Source organism: Cricetulus griseus, chromosome 4 (assembly GCF_003668045.3).
Source record: "Cricetulus griseus strain 17A/GY chromosome 4, alternate assembly CriGri-PICRH-1.0, whole genome shotgun sequence".
Lineage (NCBI taxonomy): Eukaryota > Metazoa > Chordata > Mammalia > Rodentia > Cricetidae > Cricetulus > Cricetulus griseus.
Window position 1 is genome coordinate 167,139,967 of NC_048597.1, and position 14,927 is coordinate 167,154,893.

Here is a 14,927-nt window from a genome sequence, read left to right on the forward strand (position 1 = left end):
GAGAGAGAGAGACAGAGAGTTGTATCATTGTATATGTGCCTGAATAAATGTGACCATGTTCATGTAGAAGCAGATGTCAGGTGTTGGCCTCAAACTCCACCTTACTTTTAGTCAGGGAGTCCAGGAGACTCCCAAACAATATAAGCTATTGCTATATTCTGGTTGCTCTCCAGAAAAAAAAAAGAAGACCCTACTGCTGAAGACTCCACACATTTTGGCTACAGGACTTGGAGGAATCATTTGGATCTGACGTGGAAGTCTCCTTCCTAAGGACTCGTTCTCGAAGTACCTGAAGGAGCTATGCAAGCTGACAGGAAAGAAAAATCAATTACATAAAATCAATGTAATGCCTATGAACCACAGCAATGATCAGAAAGGCAGGATATCCCTAAAGGTGCAATAGTGGTACTTACATCTTGGGGTAACCAACAGCCTAATTGGACTCAAGGCCTGCTCAGTATGAGGGAATTCATGCCTGATACTGTAAACCTAGCCAACCAACCTAGCCACAACTGGTCAAAATGCAGAGAACTATTGACTTTGGGGTATTCATCTCCAATTAATATCTTACAGCACAAGCCTTATAAGCTAATACCTAGGAATACTGAAGAAGAGGGGGTCTTCCTCTGTAACAATAAGTCTTTCCCCCAGGCCCCCCATGTTCTGCCCGCTGCCACATTAAGGTCCCAAGTAACACAGAGAGATTAGGTACAAATGCTGCTTGGCCAATGATTAGGATTTCTCATCTGCTAGCTCAATCTTAATTATCATAAATCTATATATTTTATAAGACTTATCAGATGCTAGCGGAAGTGTCCTGTCTTCCTGGGCTCACATGGTGATGCTGCCCTTTCTCCTATCTTTCCCAGAATCCTCCTTGAGTCCTAGCCCCACCTATCTTGTTTTCTTATTGACCAACAGTACTTTATTTATCAACCAATAAGATAATCATATACACAGAAGGACCTCCCCCATCATTCCTCTACATTGCTCATTCCTGATCCCACCCTTGTTCCTGAGTACAAATTGCTTTGAGCAACCTTCACACTCCCAGTCCCTACCAGAATGGTCCCCAAGGCCAGCCCAGAGTCTTGAGGGTTTATCATTTTGCAGGCCAAGAGATAGTGAAAAATAATATTCTGGAAGTAGGCTTTTCTTCACTGGTGTTAACATGTTTCTTGTATGTAATCATGAAATGGCAGATGATATTCATTCATCAATTCAGCTAGTTTTGTGTATGTTTTATGTGTGTGCACTGTATGTACAGCTACATATGGAGGCCAGAGGTTGACATTGGATGTCTTCCCTAATTGCTCTCCACTGTGTTCTTTGAGACCAAACCTCACTGAGCTATTGTTTCAGATAAACTGGCTGATTAGGGAGACCCAGGGATTCCCTTATCTCTGCCTCACTCAATTCCAAGCACCGAGGTGCCAGGGTACACCATGGAGCCTGTCTTTTCATGTGGGCTCTGAGGATGGAGTCTGCATGCTTGTGCAACAAGCACTTGATCTTATGAGCCAGCTCCTTAGCTCTGTTAGTTTTGTTTTTATTTTTCAATTTGCATTCTAATCTTAGATTTATTCAACACAGTTCTTTCACTCTATACAAGTACAAACACAATCTTATCTAAAGTGCTTCAAAGTCAAAACACTCAAAACAAATTTTATCGTACTGACTGTTCAACAAAAGCAAAAAGAGGCAATGTATACATTGCCAAGGTTAACCTGCAACATCATCATAAATGTTAGTTTTGCTTTTAGACAGAGTGTCAGTACATAGTTCAAGCCCACCTGGGATGAAGGATTCTTTTATCTCAACCTCCAAAATGCTTATGAGATGTATGTACCACCAAACACAGGGAGTTGTTATTATTACTTGTTTTGAGACAGGTCTTACTATATAACCCTGGCAAGCCTGGATCTTGCTGTATAGACCAGGCTGGCCTGGAACTCATAGAGATTCCCCTGTCCCTACCTTCTGAATGCTAGGATTAAAGGTGTGTGTCACCAAATCTGGCTGTTTCTGACTGTTCAATGTGTTGCTAGAGTTTTTCTTTCTTGGCCTGGTCCTGCAGCCACCTTGCATCAAATAAACACACAAAGACTTATATTAATTATTAAACTGTTGGCAGATGACTAGGGCTTCTTATTGGCTATCTCTGTCTTGATTATTAACCCATTTCTATAACTCTATGTATTTTCACGAGGTCTTGGCTTACCAGAGAATTCCCGGACCTATTACTCCTTTTGAGGCTACATGGCACCTCTCTCCCAGCCTTCTCCTTGTCTCCTAGCCCCACCTATCTTCTTGCCTCTACTGGCTATTGGACAAACAGTGTTTTATTCATCAACCAATAAGAGAAACCTATATAAAGAAGGACATCCCCCATCATTAATATCTCTTGACATCACAAACAGGACAAGGCTGTCTCCATTGGTGATGCTGTTCTTGGCTTGCCTTCTTTGCTCTTAAATTCCAGAGTCTGGGAAACACTGTACGGATCAGTGCAGTCCCACATTGTTCTTCAGCCTTCCATTTCAGGCCTCACCTTTGTTATCTTTGAAAAGACTCAGTACTGGAGGTGTACCTCAGTGTCCCAGCACTTGCCAAGCATGTATGAAGGTCTGGGTTCCTTCTGTAGCACCAGAGAAAGAAATAGCATTTAGGGTGCCTTCACCCTAAAGTCATATGCATTATAGGACAACTTGTACTTTAAAAACTTGCAAATCCCCCATATCTCCACCTCTCAAAATCTTTATTTTATGTGTATGAGTTTTAACCAGCATGTATGTTTATGAACCATGTGTATGTAGTGCCCATGGAGGCCAGAAGAGGGCACTGGATTCCCCTAGTACTAGAGGTACAGATGGTTGTGAGCTACTGTGTGGGTGCTGAGAATTGAACTGGGTTCTGTGAAAGGGCAGCCAGTGCTCTTAACAGCTGAGTCATCTCTCCAGTTCCTCATTTAACCTGTCACACGACAACTGACTTATTTAACAAAATCTTTAGGCAAACTGTTTGCTAACCTCATGATGTCTCTTTGCACCTGTGTCTTAGGTTTCTGTTTCTGTAATAAAACACAAAATGTCCCAGCCTGGGCTAAATAGCAAGTTTCAGGTCAGCCTGAGCTACATAGAAAGTTCCAGGCTATCCAGGACTGCTTAGTGAGACTCTATCTCAAAAAAAGGGGACATATTTTACTATCTCTGCTAGGGTCAGTAGTTACTGTAAAATATTCTTCTCTGACTTTGTGTTTATTCTGTGTGTGTGTGTGTGTGTGTGTGTGTGTGTGTGTGTGTGCGCGCGCACACACACACGCACGCACCAAAGAAACTTGGGGAGAAAAGGGCTTATTTCAGCTCAGAAGTCTCAGGTCACACTCCATCACTTGGGGAATACAGGGCAGGCTCTCAAGGCAGGAACCTGGAAACAGACACTAAAGCAGAGATCATAGTAGAATGCTGCTTCCTCATAGCTTGCTCAGTTTTCTTTCTCATACCATCCAGGACCACCTGTCCAGGGCACCACCGCCCAGGTGAGCTGGGCCCACCTCACATCAGTCATTGATCAGGAACGTGTCCTACAGGTTGCTTACAGGCCAATCTTAGGGAGGCATTTTCTCAATTAAGATCGCCTCTTCCCTCTAGGTTTGTGTCAAGCTAAAAGAAAACATCAAGCTAAAAGAAAACATCAACCAGCATTCCTCCTCCTCCTCCTCCTCCTCCTCCTCCTCCTCCTCCTCCTCTTCCTCACAACTGTTCACACTGACATGGCCCAGTCATCCACACAGATGAGATGTTTAACCCTCAGAGGAAACCCAGGAGTGTGTACTATTGTGTTTTCTTGTCCTCGAGGCACAGGTGGTTAAGAAACATCCTTTCACAGAGCTGCTGAGTAAGAGAGCCTGGACCTCCGCCAGCGGTACTCAATGCTTGAACCCTGACTCCAAAGCCCTGAGACAGCCCTTCCACTGTGCACACTAACCACAGTTCATTCAGCCAGTCTCCTGCTTTTGTTCATCTTCACTTTCCAGTTGTTGGTATTATAAAGTTTTAGTGGGAGCACATGGTTAAATGTTTAACTACCTGTATTTCCTTGGTACAGTTTCTAGCAGAAGGATTGCTAAGTCAGAGATTAGAATTTGAATTCTTAGATAAATTTGGCTAAATGTCTTCAGAATGCTTACTGCCTGCCATGCCCTCTACAGACGACAGAGAACCAAGTCCCCACTCCTTGCCTACACAGAATTTTCAGGATTTTGTTTTTTCAAATCTTTGTTAGTGTAAGAGACAAAAAACAAACAAACAAATAAGACAAAATAAAAAACTGGGCAAGTCATATAGCTAACGCCTCTTGCTTTTTTGACTTCTAATATGGCACACATACCCTAAACCCAGTGAGCCATCCTTTGTATTCTTGCATGCTCTCTGTGATAAACACCAAGACCAAAAGCAACTTTTACCATATACTGCTGGGTCACAATCCATCATTTCTGGAAGTCAGGGCAGGAACTCAAGGCAGGAAACTGGAGGCAGGATCCATAGAGGATGTTGACTACTGGCCAGTTCTTTGGCTCTTGCTCTTATTTGGTGCAGATCTTCTTGCCCTAGGGTGCCTCCCACTGTGGGCTGGGATCTCCCACTCCAATCCTTAAGGCATTCTCTCACCAACACAGCCACAGGCCAATCTGATTGGGCAATCCTTCAGTTGAGGCTCTCTCAAAATGATTGTAGGAGGTGTCCATATGACAAATAAAGCTATCTAGGAGACATTTGTACAATACCCTTACATAATTGTGACTTCCCCTTAATGAATAGAGTCTAAAGAAAAAGAAAGGATTTTTCAGAAGTTATTGGGATCCCTAATCAGTTGAGTTTTTGTTCATCGAAAGGGCGATTACCTACATACATAAACAGACGAGTTATTCTAGAAGGTGGCTCAAAGCTAGAAAGACAGTATCTGTCTCTGTCTGTCTGTCTGTCTGTCTGCTATCTGTCTGTCTGTCTGTCTCTATCTCTGACTTTGTCTCTCTGGCATTGAAGATACAAGCTGACTATCATAAAATAAAGCTGCAAGAACATGAGTTCTGTCTGTTAGTGGTCAGGCATCTGTACTGGCCTGTCCTTGGGGTCCTGACAGGATATGTCCTCAGCTGCAGCCACTAAGAGCACCACCTGTGCACATTCACTATGTTCCACTTTCTCTCTCTCTCTCTCTCTCTCTCTCTCTCTCTCTCTCTCTCTCTCTCTCTCCCCTCTCTCTCTCTCTCTGTCTCATGCATACACACACACCTCTCTTGTCCCCCCCCCCCGACTGATCAGAGGTTTTCTTCCTTCAAGGCTGTTCTTGTTGTCCATCATCTTCTTACTGATAGTTGAATTCTTTGTGTATTATTGAGATTTCTGTCAGGATACCCACCCCTGTCTGTTATAAACAATGAATAGCTGCAATCTATGTGTCTCCCCACCCAGAGTCTTTTTGTTATTGTTGTTTGTTTTTCAAGACAGGGTTTATCTAACTGTGCTAGAGCTCTCTCTCTCTCTTCTCTCTCTCTCTCTCTCTCTCTCTCTCTCTCTCTCTCTCTGAGATCCACCTGCCCCTGCCTCCTGAGTGCTGTGCCACCATCACCCGGCCCCAGAATCTTCTTGATGATGCCGTTTGGAGGGCCAGGCTCACTACAGGTTACAGGAGAGGCACACATATGCTTGTGTAGTACCTTATGTTTGTATCATTCTTTTGAATCTTGAATTCATGTGAAGAAGATTTTGGCAAATGGTGTACAAAGAAATCTGTCTTCAGATGTATCAACAATGAAGCTCAGTGACAGTGCAGAATTCCATGCAGGGGGCCTGGTACAGTCTTCAGCATGTAAGGGTCATCTATCACATAGCCATTTCCTTTCCATTTATTAATTATCAAGTAAAAAGTCCAATTTTGCCTTTTAAAAGAACATGACTTATTTTGTGAGAATTTCATACACGGGCACTGTATCTACATGGTTCCCATCCCATACTCTCTCCCCCCTACTCCTCCTATGTTCCCCATCTTGACGTCATAGTTATTATTGTTCCTTGTGTATACACACATTTGTATGAATCAATACACACGTCAGGGTCCATATGTGCACAGCTTTTGCACTGACCACTTAGGATTGGATGAAACATCTGGGGCTCAACCCTGAAGAAGAGCGCTTCTCCCTCTGGGCAGCCTTGTGAGGTTTCCTCCACACACGTTGGTGATTTAGCTTTTCCTGTCTATCCATTCAGTTTCCCAGGTCTGCTTTAATCTGTCGACTGTTTCCACTATTAGGATTTTACCATACATATGAGCATCTAGTAAATGAAAAAAAAATCACATTTTTCTTTGATAAACTTATAAACTTGCTTCCCTCTCCTGAGACCTTTCACCTTCACTTTGTCTTCAGAATTATTTTGTCAAACTCCACTGGCAATTTAATTATATTTGTACCATGCTGGTTTGTTTTTATAGATTTATACATCTCCTGATTAATTAGGGGAGAAACGATCTCCTATAACTCATACCAGAACATGCTTTGACACCCTTACACGTTAGCTTTCTTTCCTATGACCCTGGCTAAGACAGCTTTCTTCATTTTGACCTAAGACATCTTTTGTTGAATTAATGACAAGACTTTTGGTATTTTCATTTAGAATATACGAAACTCTAGAATATTTTTATTCTTCTTTATTGCTAGGAGAGATACTTATTTTTACTTACTTATGCCACCGTGAGTTGTCATTTTGACGAAAAGCAACAAGGCCTAGCTAGGGCTGAGGCTCAGCTAAGGGAAGCTTGCTTGGGATGGAGGAGGCCCTGGGTTCCAGTCCCCAACACTACAACTAAAAGTAACAAGCTTCAACACTGCCTGTGTGTCAGGAAAGAAAGAACACGTTTTGTTGTAAAATACAGACTAACAGGCAAACTTTTTGTTTTCCCTAAGAGAGCTTGTTCATAAACCTTTATTAGCATCCACTTTTGTACCTGTGCTGCTGAGTCTAGGCTCACAAGGGAATCAATCCTGAGCTCCTTGCTAGTGACTGCTTCAGAAATGGGCAAATCTATTTCAATTTGGGCTGGTGAAACAGAAAAGAGGTTTTCTGAGCTCTGAAAACAAGGTGTCTTTTCCCGCTGGTTACAGACAAGGAGGCGTCTATCTGGTCCTACTCTTTTGACAGCCATTTCGAGACCCAAATAAGAACATTATTAGCATGGAGCCAGGTCTGTGGACAACAGAGCAGAGAAAAAAAAAAAAAAAACTGTTGCTGACAAGGTTGAGACCAGATCACCCAACTCTCGGGGCTACATAAGATTTGCTCCTGCTTGAGCCAAATCATTTCCTCCTTGTACTATTCTTAGCTGGGATTTCTTTCTAACCACCCCCCACCCCAAAGAAGCCTAGATGTATGTGGCGTGTGTAGTCCCAGCTGTGCCCAGCTCACAGAGGTTGCTTGGAAGGGAACCCCACCTCCTGTCCCTGCCACTCTTCTCACTCACATGCTTGCAGCTTTCTCTCCTGTAAGCAAACTCAAATGCCACCTCTGGCAAAGAGCAGGACTTACTCTGTGGCCACCCTGCTGTCTGGTTTCACCTCCCCCACCTCAGCTGAAGTCCCATGAGGGGCAGGACCACCCTTCAAGCATTAGCCAGCCTCCTGGCCCTGGGTCTACTGCACTGTCTTGATGCTCGCCTGATGCTGTAGGTGATGATGAGCCTGCCAGTGATAAATCTCTTCTCTCTGCAAGTGGTGATGCCCAGTTCCGCAGAATGAGGCTTCAACAGTGGGAGCATTATGATTTTGTTCTCAAACATAAAGCATGTCTAAGGAAGCTATAAATAACACACAGTGTCCATAATTCAAGATGATCAAAATAGAACTCAGCACAGTGATACGGGGTAGAATCTGTTGCCTCCAAACCAATGAGACATTCCTAGCAGATGAGAGCCTGACTGGATTCCCCCCTGCAGTGGGCTAATGCCCATCCCAATCTCACTAATCACTAATCACAATCTGTCCATGAGTAAACCTTGGACAGTCTCCTCAGAGGAGAGGTGACAAGCCAGATTCTGTTATCTCTTGTATTACCTAATTTGGAAACCTGCCGGCAACTCAAATTTCCAGATGTTTTGCGATGACAGATTCCCTAGAGCAATGACTCTGCTCCACGGGCCTTAGCTAGAGCCCATTATCGGGTGCTGTTGTATTTCCTGTTTTGATGCACGGTGATAAATAGGCAAAATCGGGCAAGAATCTCTGATTCTTGTCGGGAGAAAAAAAAAGTTACATATTTAGTTTCTTGTAAATATGTGTTGGAAAGAATAAAAGATATTTCTAAAAGCCATTAAAAGGCTTTAGGAATGATGAAGGGAGAGTCTTGTGTTTGAGACAGTCTTCCATTTGTCATAAACAAATGCAAGTGCCCACAAGCACAGGCCCTCAAGTCTGCAAATTTTAAACCCAGCACATCCTGGAGACTGTCAGACCTTGGTACAATATTTTGTTATGAGGTGGAGAGATAGCTCAACTGCTAAGAATGCTCGCACAACTTGTGCAGCTATTTGGAAGCCAATGTGGTGGTTCCTCAGAAAACCAGGAATCAACCTACCACAAGACTCAGTTATACGGCTCTTGAACATATACCTAAGGATGCTCCATCACACCACAAGGACACTTGCTAAACTATGTTCATAGCAGCTTTATTTGTAATAGCCAGAACCTGAAAACAACCTACATGCCCTTCTACTGAGGAATGGATAAAGAAAATGTGGTACATTTATACAACGGAGCATCACTCAGCTGTTAAAAACAAGGTCACGAGGAAATTTGAGGGCAAATGGATGGAACTAGAAAAAAAAAATCATTCTGAGTGAGGTAACCCAGAACGAGACAGACATGGCATGTACTCACTCATAAGTGGATATTAGCTGTAAAATAAAAGCTTTCTATGCCACAGTCCACAGACCCAGAGAGAATAGGTAACAAGGAGGGTTCGAGGGGAGACACCCAGATCTCCCAGGGAAGGGGAAACAGAAGAGACTTCCGAGTGGACTGAGGGCAGATGGGGATGGGAACATGAGTGGTCAGGTTGCATGGAGGGGGACAGTGCTGAGGGGGACTCCTGGGGAGTATTTCTGGGTTGGGCAGAAGCCTGGTGCAGGGGAATCTCCCAGGAATCTGTGGGGAGGATCCCAGCTTAGACTCCTAGCAATAGTGGATAAGTAGCCTAAACTAGCTACAGTGACCAGATTGGTACCTGGCCCAGTTGTCTTTAGAGAGGTGTCATGCAGCAATTGATTGAGGCAGACGCAGAGACCCACATCCAAACATTAGGTGGAGTTCATGAATCCCGAAGAGGAAGAGGAAAAAGGAGTGTAGGAGCCAGAGGGGTCAAGGACACCATGGGATGGTTCACACAATCAACTAACCTGGGCTCATAGGGGCTCACAGAGACTGAACTGACAACCAGGGAGCCTGCATGGGAATGACCTAGGCAGTCTGCATATGTTACAGTTGTGTAGTTTGGTCCTCTTAGGACTCCTAACAGAGGCTGTCTCTGACTTTTTTACTGGCTTTTGGGACCCTACTCCTCATACTGGGTCCCCTTACCCAGCCTTACTACAGGGGGAGATGCTTAGTCTTACTGCAACTTGATATGCCATGTTTTATTGATACTCATAGGAGACCTGCCATTTCCTGGATGGAGATGGAAGAGGAGGGAGTTAGAGGGTGGGAGGGAGTGTGGGGGAGAGTGACTGGGAGGGGAGAATGAGATGGGGGAGGAATGGATAAAGATGATAATAGATGGGGGGGGGGAGCTTGCTGTTCTTCCAGAGGACCCGAGTTTGGTTTCTAGCACCCACATGCAGCATCTCACAACCGCCTGAAATTCCAGCTCCAGGGGATTGGACATCCTCTTCTGGCTGCATGGTTTCCTGCACTCATGTGACACACACCCATATAGACACATAAATAAAAATAAAAGAAATACAATTATTCTATTATCCTGTGTAAATAAAAATCTAAAAGGTATCATTAATGCTTATGCTGATCATTCCTCTAATTGAATATAGCAGTGTTGCTAAGTGGACATCCAACCTGGGGTCTGGTTATAGATACGTGACTGCATTTCCAGTGCTTAGGAGGCAGGGGTGTGGGGAATCATGAGCCTTGTGTGGATTATACACACTAGTGAGTTTGAGGCTAGCCTGTGGCACATGAGACCCGTCTCAGAAAACAAAACTAACTAAAGAGACAAGTACCTAGCTCCAAGCCCGCCTTGTGCCTTGGATCAAGTTGCGAGGAACACCCCCCCCCCACGCCCCCCAGGCCATGCTGAGCTAGCCTATTTCCCCCTTCTGGAAAAAGTAGGAACTACAGCTTTTCCCTAACTCAGCCGCCATAGTTCCTTCTTACTGCTGGCTTGTGTTTCCAAGATCCAGCAGGAAGATTGGTTTCCAGCTCTCTCTGTATTCCTCCAGCTGCCTTTGAGGGTGTGATTTAGAGTGAATCAGATGTTCTCATGTGTGTGTGTGTGTGTGTGTGTGTGTGTGTGTGTGTGTGTGTGTGTGTGTGTGTGTTTAACAAAAGAGTTCATCTATCTTCTACAGTGACCCAGTGGTGATTTTGTTAGCCACTTCTCACCTCCATCCTCTCACAGTGACTGTCCCAAAGACAAGAGTGCTATAGACTGTGGGATTGCTTGTTTGTTTAAATATGGAAGGGTTTTATCCCATGTCTGTCCACTATAAACAAAGTAACAAACAATACAATAACATTTCCATCTGGACAGACCACAAGTTCATGACTCATCTCATGGCCTGAAGTGGGCTTGAGTCTCAGTCCTCTCTCTCTCTCTCTCTCTAATTGTATTGGCTTATGGTTATTGATTTTGAGCTGCTTAAAGATGATAATAGAACCTGCCCCGGTGCTGCAAGGCTGAGCTGGCTTTGTGGGACCTCAGCCTGCACGGTTGCAAGAGCTTTACACTCTGTCATCAGGGTCTTGAGATTCTTAGTGATATTTGAGCAGGAAGCCCAGCAATCTCATTTTAGTAGGATCTGCAAACTATGTGTCTAACCCTGTTTAGGAGGTGTCTGGGGGCTTTAAATAGGGTCTTACCCAGGGTCCATTCTACAGCCCGTGCTCAGGAAACATTAAGGGGACACAGGCTAGCCAATAGGCACCTCTCTGTTCACAGGGGCAGGAAAGACAGGCATAGTAGAAGGAGGAGGCTATCAGTATCAGGGGGCCAATGCCTCATTGTGATTTGTCAAGTTGCTTCTTTTCCCCAGGTCTTAGTTGTTTTACTGAGGCATGGTGCCCCAGTCTCCACCTCCAGATGCCTATGGTAGTAAAGTCAGGAATGCTGACACCTCCAACAGTGTTTGGAGAAAAAGAAATGTCTGTGAAAATGGATTTGGAGTGGTGGGGCAGGAGCAAGAGGAGAAGCCTGGTGTCCCTGTGTAGCTGCCTGAGAGGTGTTTGGTGGTCTTAGACCTGGACCAGGGCAGAATGGCATCCTCAGGCAGGTACTCCCTGGCCTGGGTTAGGCAACCTGGCTTTCAGCTCCAGCGCTGTTGTTTACAAACCTTCGCTTCATTTTTAACACTATTAAGTGTAGATTTAAAATTTCTCAGAGCTCATGCATTGAAGGTTCTGATCTTGCTGGTGGAACTGAGGTAGGTGCTGGATCCTGGGGCTCTTTGACCTAAGCAATAGGTAAATCCATTGATAACATTATAGTTGGTGGGCTATTAGGAAGTGGGCCTGGATGAATGACATAGGCCACTCCAGGTGTCTATGAAAGGCATCTTGTCCTGGGTCTGCCCCTTCCTCCGGGATCCTGCCACGAAGTAAGCAACTTGTCCCCTCTGCCATGACACTCTGCCTAACCACAGCCTCAGAGCAATGGGGCTAAGCAGGGACAGAAAACACTGAATTATCAGTTATAAACCTTTCTTTAACTTTTTTGTTGTCAACTATTTTGGTATAGTGACAGAAATATATCCAGAATGTGGATCCAGGCTCCTTCCACTACCAGCAGCTTCCTCTGTGAGTGACTGGGGGTAATAAGCATCACAGGATCTACAAGCAGACACTGGACACCAAGAGCCTGGTTCAAATACTGCTTCTCTGTTGATCTCATAATCTGGTACGAATTACTTAGCCTTTTCACACCATTGTCTTTCAGCTGTGATGTAGGGATAACTGTACCACAGTAACTCATTCGTAGAGTTTCTGTGAGACGTGTTGAAATACACGATCCTGAGACTCTTATATATTGGCCATGATGATGGTTTTGCCATGGCCAGAATTTCTTTTTACATCTGTGAATCTATGGAAAAGGAAGGGGTAAGAACAGGAAGGGGTAAGGCGATGTGGAAAGGAAGCTGTGTGTTTGCATAACTGTGCAAGTGCAGGCTGGCACAGGCTCTCAGTGTCCCTGAGCTGGGATCTGTGTATGCTGCCTCAGGCCTGTCAGTCATGGGGAGCATGATGGCTCCTGGTCAAACAAAGGCCCAGGAGAGTCTCCCAAATTGTGCTCTGCCTCCTGATTCCAGCAGGAAAGAAACAGGGAGAGTAGAAAGGATGGAAAGATTGACTAAGCAAAAAACAAACAAACAACAAAACAAATAAAAGCCAATTTGTTTTCCATCCTCTGGCCTATGTAGGTCACTCCCAAGCCCTGGCCACAGGCTGAGGACCTGCTGCTCATTCTTTCAGGCAAAGCTTGTTTTCACAAGTGGGGCTGTTGTCACCATAGAGTGGAGCCACCTGCTTTCTCCGGGACCTCTGCAGCTTGGCCCACTGTGAGCCCTGTTAAGTATCAATGATAGAATAGGGACGAATTCAGGGACTTCCCCTGTAGTCCTTACATCTTCCCCTGTCAAAGCTGGTGCTAGGGCTCTCAACACTGCTCCCAACAAGGACAAGAAAGGAGGAGAAAGGTCTCTTGGGTACCACAGCCAGGGATGTGGAGAGAAGATGACTCTATTCCTCTGGAAGGGGAACTTGGGTGTTGTCAAGGGGCAGGGAAGCAGGCAGGACAAAAGACACCCATGTGTTTTTCATGCCAGCACTGGACTCCTGTGACCCAGGAGACCCACACTGAGGGATCTGGAAAACAGCTTTTCAGAGAAATGAAGTTCTCTTAGTATAGTCTCCAGAGACTGGGTTTCTTACTAGGAAGGGAGAGTTTCTATAGGCAGGAATCCTGCTGAGATCTGCTTCCCTTCTGACAGCTAGTACTCAGGTTTGTGGGATCTGAGGGGTAATGGGAGCCAGGCATGACACAGGACTGTCTTGGGGTGGAGGGTGAGAGGACAATGTCCTGGTGCACCTGGAGTTTCCCACACAGCAGGAATAGTGCAGAGCCCACTCACAGACATCACCAATAAACAAAGTCCACACCTAGGGCAGGATTGCCCTCCCATCCACAGGGAAGGCACACAAAGCAAACACACATCGAATTCACAAACAAATGATTGTGCAATAGGCAGAGATGTGCTTAGACACCCCTTCCAGCAAAGCCCACACAGTCACCTTTCTAGGAAAGGCATGCTTGGTTCTATAGACTTCCAACACAGATAGAGCCATTACGGTTACCATAGTTACTACACACTGAGCAACTACTATGCATCAGGTATTATTTTAAGGCTTTTCCTGAAACGAGTTTAATTTTTTCAAAGCAAAGATGTTCTAAGTACATCCATCCCATTTTACAGATGAGGAAAAGTGAGGGAAAGAGAGTCAAATACCCGAAGCCACACAGGGCTCAGCTCAGAGGCCAGTGCAAAGATTCAGGGCTCCTTACTTCCCTTGTGATTTGTGGCTTACTAGCAAATTTAGCTCGGAGACTGTGAGCTGCTGGGGCGCTAGTAAGAGAGGTGGGGGAGGGGTCGGCCTGTTGTCAGGGGTTTGAAACACTGGGTCCAGTGAGAGTACCATAGGTGGAGGTGGGGGGGGTCAAAAGCCCCAGGAACCCGGCTGTGGAGCGAGGTGCCAGAGGACTGTTTCCGGAGCGATTTTTGTGCATCCAGGGCCTCTCCCTGTGCTGATGGCTGCACCCGTTTCCCAGTCCAACAGCCTAAGGCTATTAGCAGTTGCACCGCCACGCCCGAATTCGCTCTCAGGCCCAGAGGCCTGCGGAGAGCCGAGTCTGGATATAGGTTTGGGTGGAGACTCGATATCCCAGGAGCCCACCCGTTCCCCACCTAGACAGGGATCAAGTTATTGGTGTCCTTTTAAAATGGGGGGGGGGTGAGGGTGGAGAACTTACAGACCATCGATTTATAACTCATCGATTTGTCTTTCAACCCTTTCAAACAAAACTCACGCGATTTATGTGAAGGAAAAAAAAAAGCCCCGACTCTTTAGAAGTTGCAGATTTCCTAAGGATTAAAAAGCCATCGGGTAGACGGCAAATTACCCCTCGCCCCACATTTGTTTCTGATTATTTGCATTGTAATTGGTTTGTGAAATCCAAAATTAAAGTTCGTGAAAATCGTTTATTCTGGAAGTGTAACACATCCACAACAGTGTTCTTAGAAGGAGCCAAGTAGCGGAGTGGAGAAAGGAGGGGGTGGGAGTCGGCGTCAACTTAACCAAAAAGTCGAGAAAGAGATGAGGGAGGAGAAAGAGCCGCCGCAAGGGTGGAAGCAGGACCTTGGCTAGAGCCTCTGGATTCCTTCCGGCTTTACCCACCTGCAACATCGAGTTTTCTACGGGCGGCGCGGGTGGGAAAGTCCGAATAGAGTTTATCCAAACCCAGGTGGTCATTTCCTATCCGTTCTCTCTAACCTGGACGCCGCCGAACAAAGAAAGGCTCAGGCGCGCAGGGAGAAAGGTGGCCCGCTGGACCAGTGATGGTCGCGACCCAACGGATCCCCTTTTCTCCCTTAGTTGT